The 12,213-nt window shown below is 38.7% G+C and overlaps 1 protein-coding gene across 3 annotated transcripts in view; it reads left to right on the forward strand.

Moving 5' to 3' along the window:
* The window catches only part of AHCYL2 (adenosylhomocysteinase like 2), a 207,666-nt gene that overhangs the window by 46,065 nt on the left and 149,388 nt on the right, over nt 1-12,213 (forward strand). Inside the window, exon 1 of one of the 3 annotated variants that reach the window (XM_057302685.1) lies at nt 3,000-3,016. The exons of the other annotated variants lie outside the window; for them this stretch is intronic. The gene's annotated coding sequence lies outside the window, so the exon portion shown is untranslated. Of the gene's footprint in view, nt 1-2,999; nt 3,017-12,213 lie in introns of those variants that run through there. 3 annotated transcript variants of the gene reach the window in all.

A 12,213-nucleotide genomic window follows, 5' to 3' on the forward strand; every position in this document is an offset into this window, starting at 1 on the left:
CTTCAAAAAATATAGTCACTGAAACTTAAAATTTGGTGGACAATATCAATGGTAGAATGGATACATTATGGTATATTCATACAACGGAATACTATTAAGCAATGGAAATGAATAAATTGCTGCTATGCATAAGATCATGGCTGAATAACAATAATGTTGAAGGAAGGAAGCCAGATGTAAAATAATATATACTATGTAATTTTATTTATATAAAGCTAAAAACCTGGGTGCGGGTAACATTGGATTTTTGTCCTGGGTGATAGTTACATGGCTGTTTGACTCTGTTATAATTCATTGAATTTATAATTTGTATACTTCCTCCATTTAATAGCAGATAAGGAAAATGTAATAAATGTCATAGAAAAGATAGGATAAATAGAAAGCATAATAAAAGATGGTAGAGATAAATCTAAATGCATCAGTAATCATACTGAACGTAAATGAATTACACTTACTGAAACAAAGAGATTGTTGTAGCATGTTTTCAAGATGGCTGATGTTAGTTCCTTCCCTCCACATGTGCACCACCCCCATCTAGTGGTGGAGTTTATTCCTCTGTTCATACCAAATCTGGGCTGGCCTTAGTGACTTGTTTGGTGAAATGTGGCAGAGATAACATTCTGGGACTTTCAAGGCCAGGTCATGAAAAGTTTTGCAGCTTCCATCTAGGCCTATTTGAACATTCTCTTTTGGATTGCTGTGCTATGGAACATTTAGTCTTGGAACCTAGCTGCCATGCTGTGAGGAGTCCAAGCCAGATGGAGAGGCTCAGCTGAGCTCCTAGCCAACAGCTAGCATCACTTTTCAGCTACGTGAGTTCCAGTTCCAGTAGGCATCATATGGAGAAAAGCCCAGGCCCTAGGCATATGGCTCCCAGTCTAGTTATCCTCAATCAATGGAGCCACCTTACCTGAGGCCCCAGATATTATAGAGCAGACACGAGCTGTTCCTGCTATACCCTGTCTGAATCAGAATTGTGAGTATAATAAAATGGTTGTAGTTTTATGCCACTAAGCTTTAGGGTAGTTTGTATGATAGATAACTGAAACCAAATTTGGTACCTTGAAATAAGGTGCTGCCAAAACCTACAATTTGCATTGGCTTTGGAATTTGGTGAGGGTTGAAGATGGAGGGACCTTGAGAAGACAGTGAAGGCTTGAATCACAGTGAGAAAAGTGTAATTGGAGGCTGGGAAAAGAGTGAACCTTTGTTATATAGTGATTCAAGGTTTATTGGTACTGCCACATGTGGTTACATAGACCATAGAAAATATATCTAATGACTTCAATGTATCTAAGGAGATTTCTAGGCAGAATGTTGAAAAAATGTTACCTAGTTTTTTCTAAGTATGATAAGGTACAAATTGATAAATGAACTAAAAAATGAACTACTAAGTTTTAAAACAGAACTTAGAGGAAATATTTCTAACCCAGGAATGGTTGTGTTATTATAGAAAATAAAACTTTTTCTCATCTCTAGTTGTTTCAAATGGCCAATGACTTTTATTTTTTTTTTATTATTATTATTTTGAGATAGTTTTTCTGTCGCTTAGGCTGGAGTGCAGTGGTGCTCACTGCAACCTCTGCCTCCCGGGATCAAGTGATTCTCCTGCCTCAACCTCCTGAGTAGCTGGGATTACAGGTGCCCGCCATGATGCCCAGCTGTTTTTTTGTATTTTTGGTAGAGACAGGGTTTCACCATATCAGCCAGGCTGGTCTCAAACTCCTGAGCTCAAGTGATCCATCCGCCTTAGCCTCCCAAAGTGCTGGGATTACAGGCATGAGCCACTGCGCCTAGCCTGACCAATGACTTCTAAATAAATGGCTTCAGAGGAAAGATAAAATTCAAGATGCTACCAATAAAACATGGCCTCAAAGTAAAGATCTCAGTGATGCAACTGTAAATCCCTTTGCTAAGACTTTTTTTTTTTTTTTTTTTGAGACGGAGTTTCGCTCTTGTTGCCCAGGCTGGAGTGCAATGGCATGATCTTGGCTCACCGCAACCTCTGCCTCCCTGGTTCAAGCGATTCTCCTGCCTCAACCTCCCTAGTATCTGGGATTACAGGCATGCATCACCATGCCTGGCTAATTTTGTATTTTTAGTAGAGACGAGGTTTCTCCATGATGGTCAGGCTCGTTTCGAACTCCCGACCTCAGGTGATCCGCCCACCTCGGCCTCCCAAAGTGCTGGGATTATAGGCATGAGCCACTGCGCCTGGCCGACTTCAGAAAGATTTAAGACAATGCCTCACAAAACCTTTCAATTAGATAAAGGGATATCTAGAGGTCTTAAGGGAATACTTCTTAGGCTTACTATGTTAAACAATAGGGCTTCTAGGGATCTTAAGCGTGTTTTCTCACAGTAGCCTCACATAAGACTTGCGATAGAAAAGGTGGATGTGGCTTTTGTCTGCTGGAGTGAATCCCAATAAGATTCATAGGAAATCCACAAGATTTTAAAGAAATCATAATAATAAAAGAGGAACAGACAGTGGAAAGTGAAAATAGGCGTTTAGATTTCCAATCATCTATAGGCAGGAAACAAGCTTATAAGGCCACTCCATTGCAAAAATTAACCCATCTCTTATGTAAAAAGAAGGTTAATTCAGAAACTTAGAGGGTGGAGCCAAGGGTTGTGGAGAGTCATTCTCAAGGTGTAGGACTTGGCTGTAATAGAGGAACTGGTGATGTGTGTCTGATTAGATTTCAGAATTGTTACGGGCCAGTAATGTTATGTGTCTCCTGTTCCTTCTCCCTTTTTCCTCACATTTTGAATGAGAGTGTCTATTGTGCTTATCTTAAGTCAGTCTCACTATTGTATGTTTGTATGTTGGGTGTGTGGGAGCAGATAATTTGTTTCTTTAATTCAGATCAGGAGGAACTATACTGCAGTAGCTGTACCTGAGGAACTGCATCTGAGGAGCCTCAACCACATCTGGACCTGATTTAGATATCGAGATTCTGGACATCAAGCTGATGCCATAATGAAATGAGACTTTTGAAGGTCTTAGAAGAGGGTGAGTGTATTTTGCATGTGGGAGGGCCTTGTTGGGGCCAGAGGGTGGTCTGTGGTAGCTTGTCTCCAAAGTGGCCACCACCAATTTCTTCCCTTCTTGCCATTCAGTGGTGGAGTCTATTTCCCTTGTCCCCTTGAATCTGGGCTGGCTTTAGTCACTTGCTTAACCAATAGACTGTAACTTTCTGGGACTTCAGAGGCTAGGTCATGAAAAGCCTTGCGTCTTCTGCCTGTGCCCGTTGGAATCCTCTCTCTTGGACTGCTTGCGCATAGAACCCAGTCACCATGCTGTGAGAATCCCCAGCCAGATGGAGAGGACACATGTAGGCACTGGTTGATAGCCCCATTGAGCTACCAGCAAAGAGCCAGTATCAACTGTCAGCCTTAGGAGTGAGTGAAGGAACCATGTTGAATAATCCAGCCCTAGCAGACACCACCTGGAGAAGAGCCAAGGTTTCAGACTTATGGCCCATGTTAAGACATCTCAGCCATCTTCATCCTTTCAGGGCATCCCACCTGAGTTTCCCAGACATCGTCAATCAGAGACAAGCTGTCTCTGCTGTGCCCTGCCAGAATTTGTGGCCCACAGAATCATGAGAATAATAAAATGATTATTGTTTAACACTACTAAGATTTAGAATAGTTTTTAAATTTAGCCGTAGATAACTGGAACATGGCCAGGCGCAGTGGCTCACACCTCTAATTCCAGAACTTTGGGAGGCTGAGGCGGGCGGGTCACCTGAGGTCAGGAGTTTGAGACCAGCCTGGCCAACATACTGAAACCCATTCTCTACTAAAAATACAAAAATTAGCCAGGCATGGTGGTGTGCACCTGTAATGGTTGCAGGCACCTGTAATCCCAGCCACTCGGGAGGCTGAGGCAGGAGAATCTCATGAACCCGGGAGGCAGAGGTTGCAGTGAGCTGAGATTGTGCCACTGCACTCCAGCCTGGGTGACACAGCAAGACCTTGTCTCCAAAAAAAAAAAAAAAAAAAAAAGATAACTGGAACATTGCCAAACTGAATAGAAAATAATCCAAGTCTATGCAGTTTGTAAGAAATACACCTAAGACATAAGGAATGAGAGAGACTGGAAATAAAGATATGGAAAAATCTATTCCAAAAGAAAGCTGGCATAGCAGGTTAATAGTAGGCAAAACTGATTTGAAGGCAAAAATCATTATTTGCGTTAAAAATTATCAGAAAAAAATTGTAAAGGAAGAATTAAGCAAGAAGCTATAATTCCAAATCAGTATGCATCTTATAGCATGGCCTTAAAATAGATAGATAGAATACAAAATATGTAGATAGAATATAGGAAGAAAATATATAGATACAAATATGAATAAATTTATAAATCTATAAAATGGAAAAATTTAACATGTCTTTTCGAGTAATTGATGGTCAAACAGACAAAAACAACTTGAGAAGATAACAGAAGATTTGAACAACCAACCAACAGGCTTCATTTTTTGGATATGTACCAAGCCCCACACTTAATAGATGAGAATATACATTCTTTTTAGGGAGTTTTAAAAAAATTGAACACACACTGAATTCATAAATCAAGTCTCAACAAAACCAATGAATGGATATTATGCAAACTATTCTCGTACTCAATTCAGTTAAGACTGAAATTGAGCAAAAAGATAACCAAAATAATTTTATATATTTGGAAATTTAAAAGCATACTTCTAAGTAACTCATAGATCAAAGAAAAAATAATAATGGAAATTATAAGTAAAGCCGAATGATAATATAAATACTGTGTATCAGAATTATGGGTTACAACTAAAGCAGCATTTAGAGGGAAATTTATATCATCACAAAGAAGATGAGGGTAAGAAAAACTAATTAAGAACATTAAAAAAGCCAAAGGGAAATTTACAGCCTTACATGCTTATATTAGAAAAAAGACAGAGTTCATTATTTATTAGCCTTAGTATTTGACCGAGAAGTTATTTTTAAAAAGAAATGAATAAAAACCAAGGAAAGTAGAAGGGAAGAATAAAAAAAAAAAACCAGCAGAACTGAATGAAATTGAAAACAGGCTGGGCACAGTGGCTCATGCCTATAATCCCAGCACTTTGGGAGGCTGAGGCAGGCGGATCACTTGAGGTCAGGAGTTCAAGACCAGCCTGGCCAACATGGTGAAATTCCGTCTCTACTAAAAGTATAAAAATGCCGTGCATGGTGGTGGGCACCTGTAATCCCAGCTACTTGGGAGGCTGAGGCATGAGAATTGCTTAAACCTGGAAGGCAGAGGTTGCAGTAAGTTGAGATCATGCCACTGCACTCCAGCCTGGGCAACTGTCTCAAAAAAAAAAAAAAAAAAAGAAAAAAACCACAAAGATATAAAAGAATTAACAGCAACAAAAGTTGGTTTTCTAAAAAAAACAATTAAAATAAGACAAAGCCCTGCAAAGATTAATCAGCAAGACAGAGTGAAGATACAGATACCACTAAGATTGAACAAGAAGACATATCTACAAATACAGCATAGATTATGAAATAACAAATGTATTGTTAACAAATCTATGGTGCTAAATTGTACCGCTTAGATAAAAAGAAGAGCGTTGTGAAAAATATATATAATTTACCAAAATTGACTCAAGGAGGAATACAAACCTGAAGAGACCTATAATCATTAAATATTTTGAATTAATAAGTAAAATACTACCTAATTGAAAAGAGGCACAGATGCAATTTTTACAATAGTTTTATAAAGGGGTATAATTGACAAACAAAAAACTGCAGATATTTAAAGGTTACAACTTGGAAAGTTTTGACACATGTCTAAAACCATGAAACTATTGTTACAATGAAGATAAAGAACATATTTATTACCTCTAAAGTCTCTTTTTTTTTTTTTGAGATAGAGTCTTGCTCTGTCGCCCAGGCTAGATGGAGTGCTGCCACCTTAGCTCACTGCAACCTCCGCCTCCTGGGTTCAAGCAATTCTCCTGCCTCAGCCTCCTGAGTAGCTGGAATTACAGGTGCGCACCACCACACCCGGCTAATTTTTTTGTATTTTTATTGGAGACAGGGTTTTGCCATGTTGCCCAGGCTGGTCTCGAACTCCTGGGCTCAGGCAATCCACCCGCCTCGGCCTCCCAAAGTACTAGGATTACAGGCGTGAGCCACTGCGCCTGGCCTCTCCTGTCTCTACTACCCAGTTTCATCCCTAGGCAATCACCGATCTGCTTCATATAATAATAGAGTCTGCATTTTCTAGGCTTTTAAGTGGAATCAAGTAGTATGTACTCTTTGAGGAGAGGGGAGTGGGGTAGTTCTGGCTTCTTCCACTTACCATCATTATTTCGAGATTTATTTATGTTGTTGATTGATCAAAGGTCTTTTTCATTGCATAGTAGTACCATCGTATGGTTAGACCACATTTGATTTATTCGTTCACCTGTTGACAGCCACTTGGGTTATTTCCAGTTTGAGGCTATTATAAATAATGCTTCTGTGAACATTTATTAGAGATATGTTTTTGTTCCTCGTTGTTAAATATCTGGAAGTGTGATGGTTGGATTATATAAGTGTACGGTTTAATTTTTAAGAAACTGCCAAACTGTTTTCCAAAGAGGTTTTGCCGTTTTACATTCCCACCAGGTTTGAATTCCTCCACATCCTCATCAACACTTGGTATGGTCAGTCTTTATTTTTAGCCATTCTGATTAGCATAAAATAGTATTTCATTATGGTTTTAATGTACTTAAGTGACTAATGCTGAGAATCTTTTCATGTACTTTTTGTCATTTGTATGTCTCTTGTGGTAAAGTGTCTATTTAAATATTTTGACCATTTTATTTTATTTTTTATTTTTTTAGAGATGGGGTCTCCCTGTGTTGCCCAGGCTGGTCTCAAACTCCTGGGTTCAAGTGATCCTCCTCCATCAGTCTCCCAGTGTGTTGGGATTACAGGCGTGAGTCACCACATCCAGCCTCTTTTTACCATTTTTAATTAATTGGGTTGTTTATTTTCTAATTATTGAGTTTTGAGAGTTATTTATATATTCTAGATATAAGTCCTTTATCAGATAGATGATTTGCAAATATTTCCTCCCAGTCTATGGCTTATTTTTTTTATTCTCTTCACAATGCCTTTCGAAAAGCAAAATCTTTGTATTTTCATGAAGCCCAATTTATCAATTTGCTGTTTTATGGCTTGTAGTTTTGGTGTCATATCTAAGAAATCTTTGTCCAACCCAAGATTAGAAGAGCTTTCTCTTATGTTTTCTTCTAGAAGCTTTATAATTCTGGCTTAACATTTTATACCAATGGCCCATTTTGAGTTAATTTTTGTATATGGTACAAGGTTTGTATTGAAGCTCTTTTTTTTTTTTGCATATGAATATCTAATTGTTGCAGTATCATTTTTTGGTAAGACTGTCTTTTCTCCACTGAATTGCTCTTGCACCTTTGTTGAAAATCAGTTGTCTACGGATGTGTGGGTGTATTTTTGGACTTTCTTCTGTTCCATTGATCTGTTTGTCTAACTTGACACAACTACCACATTATTTTTATAGCTATAGTTTTTGTAAGTCTTAAAAACTGATAGAGGTAGTCCTCCAGCTTTGTATTTCTTTTTCAAAGTTGTTTTGACTCTTCTGCGCCCTTTACATTTACATGTGAATTTTAGAATCAGTTTGTCAGATTCTACAACAAAGCATCTGGGATTTTTATTGGAATTGTATTGAATCTGCATTTGGAGAGAATTGATAGCTTAACAATATTGAATCTTTTGGCCATGAATGGCATATCTATACCATCTTGTGGACATCTTTTATTTCTCTCAGAAGTGTTTGGTAGTTTTTTTTTTTCCTGCCTCAGCCTCCCGAGTAGCTGGGATTACAGACGCACGCCACCAGACCTGGCTAATTTTTGTATTTTTAGTAGAGATGAGGTTCGCCATGTTGGCCAGGCTGGTCTCACACTCCCAACCTCAGGTGATCCCCCCACCCCAGCTTCCTGGCCAGTGTTTAATAGTTTTCAATAGGTCTTGCATATCTTTTGTCCAATGTATCGATGTTTCATGTTCCATGTTTCATGTTTTTGTTATTACCCTGGAAAGGGGTCCTGATCTAGACCCCAAGAGAGGATTCTTGGTTCTCATGCAAGAAAGAATTTGTGGTGAGTCCACAGAGTGAAATGAATGCAAGTTTAAGAAAGTAAAGGAATAAAAGAATGGCTGCTTCATAAGCAGAGCAGCCCTGAGTGCTGCTGGTTGTCTATTTTTGTGGTTATTTCTTGATCATATATGCTCAACAAGGGGTGGATTATTCATTCATGAGTTTTGCAGGAAAAGGGGAGGCATTTCCCACAACTAAGGGGTCTGCTTCCTTTTAGGGTAACTTCTGATGTTGCCATGGTATTTGTAAACTGTCATGGCACTGGTGGGAGTGTCTTTTAGCATACTAATGCATTATCATTAGCATATAACCAGCAGTGAGGACAACCAGAGGCACCTCTTGGTTTTGGTCAGCTTCTTTACCGCATCCTGTTTTATCAGTGGTGTCTTAGTTACCTGTGTCTTGTGCCAACCTCCTATCTCATCCTGTGACCAAGAATGCCTAGCTTCCTGGGAATGCAGCCCAGCAGGTCTCATTTTACCCAGCCTCTATTTAAGATGGAGTCGCCTTGGTTCTAATGCTTCTGACAATATGGTTGCTTTTTGCTAATATACAGAAATATCAATTGACTTTTATAAATTGATCTTATAGTCTTTAAGTTTGCTAAATACTTTTTTTTTTTTTTTTTTTTGAGAGAGTCTCGCTCTGTTGCCCAGGCTGGAGTACAGTGGCACGATCTCGGCTCACTGCAACCTCTGCCTCCTTTGTTCAAGCAGTTCTTCTGCCTCAGCCTCCCTAGTAGCTGGGATTGCAGGCGCCCACCACCATGTCCAGCTGATTTTTGTATTTTAGTAGACACGAGGTTTCACCATGTTGGCCAGGCCGGTCTGGAACTCCTGACCTGAAGCAATCCACCTGCCTTGGCCTCCCAAAGTGTTGGGATTACAAGCATGAGCCACCATGCTCGGCCCTAAATTTGCTAAATTCTTGTTTTAGTTCTAGTAGCTTTTTTGTAGATTCCATCAGATTTTCAACTGAGGCAGTTTTTTGTCAACTATGAGTAAAGACAGTTTTACGACTCGCTTTCTAGTCTAGATACTTTTTAAGTTCTTATTTTATTGTACTTTTCAGATGATCCCATACAATGTTGAATAGAAGTGGTGGGAGTAGACACCAATAAGTATGATATTAGCTGTTGTTGTTTTTTTTTAGATCCCCTTTATCATGTTGAGAAAGTTTCCTTGTATTCCTAGTTTTCTGACAGTTTTCATCAGGAATGTCTGGTGGATTTTGTCTAATGCATTTTCTGTATCTATTGAAATGATCACATGATCTTTTTAATTTTGTTAACATGGTGAGTTACATTGATTCTTTTTTTTTTTTTTTGAGACAGAATCTCGCTCTGTCGCCCAGGCTGGAGTGCAGTGGTGCCATCTCGGCTCACTGCAACCTCTGCCTCCTGGGTTCAAGTGATTCTCCTACCTCAGCCTCCTGAGTAGCTGGGACTACAGGCGCCCACCACCATGCCTGGCTAATTTTTTGTATTTTTAGTAGAGACAGGGTTTCACCATGTTAGCCAGGGTGGTCTCGATCTCCTGACCTCATGATCCGCCCACCTTGGCCTCCCAAAGTGCTGGGATTACAGGCATGAGCCACCACACCCGGCCCACTGATTCATTTTTAAATGTTAAACTCACCTTGTATTCTTAGGATAAATTTCACTTGATTGTGATGTATTCTTTTTATATATTGCTGGGCTTGGTTTGCTGAAATTTTTAAAATATTTTTTCATCTATGTTCATGAGAGTTATTAGTATGCAATTTTCTTTAGGTCTTTGCAAGGCTTTGGTATTAGGATAATGCTGACATCATAAAATGGGGTAGGAAATGTTTCTTCTTTTCAGTGTTCTAGAAGAGTTGTTATAGATTTCCTTCTGATCTTTATTTTCTTTCTTCTGGTTGCTTTGTATTTTATTAGTCTTCTGTTTCTAGATTTTTTTTTTTTTTTTTTTTTTTGAGACAGGGTCTCCCTCTGTCACCCAGGCTAGAGTGCAATGGCGTGATCTCGGCTCACTGCAAACTCCGCATCCTGGGCTCAAATGATCCTTCTGCCTCAGCCTCTCAAGTAGCTGGGACTACATGCCTGGCACCACCATCCCTGGCTAATTTTTGCATTTTTTGTAGAGATAGGGTTTTGCCATGTTGCCCAGGCTGGTCTTGAACTCCTGTACTCAAGTGATCCGCCTGCCTTGGCCTTCCAAAGTGCTGGGATTACAGGCGTGAGCCACTGCGCCTGGCCATGTTTCTTGATTCTTGAAATGGAAGCTGAAGTCTTTTATTTGAGACCTTCTTTTATTAATAGGAGTGTTTAGTGTTATACATTTCCTTTAGTGCTGCTTTAGCAACATTCCACAAATTTTGATGTATTTTCACTTTCATTCAGTTCGAAACACTTTCTAATTTCCCTTTTGATTTATTCTTTGACCCATCAGTTACTTAGGTATGTATTACTTTACTTCCTGATATTTGGGAGTTGTGCAGATATTTTCCTTTGTTGATTCCTAATTTAATTCCATTATGGTTAGAGAACATACTTTGTATGACTCTAATTCTTTTATATTTATTGAGGATTGATTTATGGCCTCAAATATGGCTTATCTTGGTAAATTTTTTATATGCACTGAAAAAATATTTTTCTATTATTGGTGCATTTTTCTTGTGTTTTTTTGTTCTTATGGTTCATTTAGCATCTTAGATCTATGAGTTTATTGTCAATATCAAATTTGGAAAAATTTGGCCACTATTTCTTTAAATATCCCTGTTTTTCCTCTCTTTACTTCTGGGAACTCTAGTTACATGTATATTAAACTGCTTAAAGTGTTCCCAGAATTCACTCATGGTCTTTTTATTCTTTTTCCACTCCGGTTTACTTTGGGTAGTTTTTATTATGTGTCTTCTAGTTCACTCATCTCTTATGTTTTGTCTGATCTGCCGTCAGTCTTATCCAATGCATTTTTCATATTAGACATTATTCTTTTTATCTGTAGAAGTTGGATTTAGGCCTTATTTTCTTTCTCCCATGTTTCTACTTAGCTTTTTGAATATGGAATAACTTTGGTAATTCCCTTGTCTGCTAATTCTAACATATATGTCAATTTTGTTAGCTTCAGTTGATTGATTTTTTTCTTCTTCATGGGTCATATTTTCTTCTTTGCATGTTTGATAAATTTGTGTGGATTATAAACATTGTGAATTTTACCTTTTTAGGTACTGGATTTTTTTTTTATTTGTTCTGTGTCACAGTTAATTTATTAATACAGTTGAATCCTTTCCTTAAGATTTGTTTCAAAAACATAGAGAGAAGAGGGAGAGAAAAAAAAATATTTGTTAGGTGGGGCCAGAGCTGTTTTCCATCTAGGGTAGTTAGTCCCCAAGATCCTTGGAATACTCTACCTTGTGCCCTGTTAATTACGGGGTTTTCCAGTTTGGCTGGTGGGAACAGGCATTGTTCTTGTTCTGTTTGAGTGCCAGTTAGTGTTCCCTCTAGTTCTCTAAGTAGTTCCTACATGCACTCACTGGTCAGTACCCCACTGAGTACTTAAGAGGAGCCCACTGCAGAGCTCCAGGTGCTCCCAGCATGCAGCGCGTTTTCCAGCACTCCATCCTGCACACTGTCTCTGCCTTGGCCTTCCCAGACTCTCAGCTCAGTCTCTTCAACTAAGATAGCCCTGGGCTCTACTTGGGTTCCTCCTTCAGTAAACTGCACCTTGGAAATATTCTTAAGGCAGTAAGCAGAAGCATTCACAGAACTTACTTTACTTGTTTTCTGTCTCTCAGGGATTGCTGTTCTTCATTGCCTAATGTGCAGTGTCTTTGAAACCATCATTTCATGTATTTTCTCTGCTTTTTTTGTTTGTTTCAGGCGGGTAGGTAAATCTTATACTTGTTATTACATATTGGCTAGAAATGGAAGTCCATTATTTTAAATACTTCTTATGTGCTTGAAATGTTTCAGGATAAACATATACACTAAATGGATATATTTGCCAAAGATGAGGTACTGATAGAAATTTTCTAGACTTTAAAATTAAGTTTCACCTTCTTCTCTTCCATCATTTTGA

Source organism: Pan paniscus, chromosome 6, assembly GCF_029289425.2.
Source record: "Pan paniscus chromosome 6, NHGRI_mPanPan1-v2.0_pri, whole genome shotgun sequence".
In the NCBI taxonomy this organism is placed as follows: domain Eukaryota; kingdom Metazoa; phylum Chordata; class Mammalia; order Primates; family Hominidae; genus Pan; species Pan paniscus.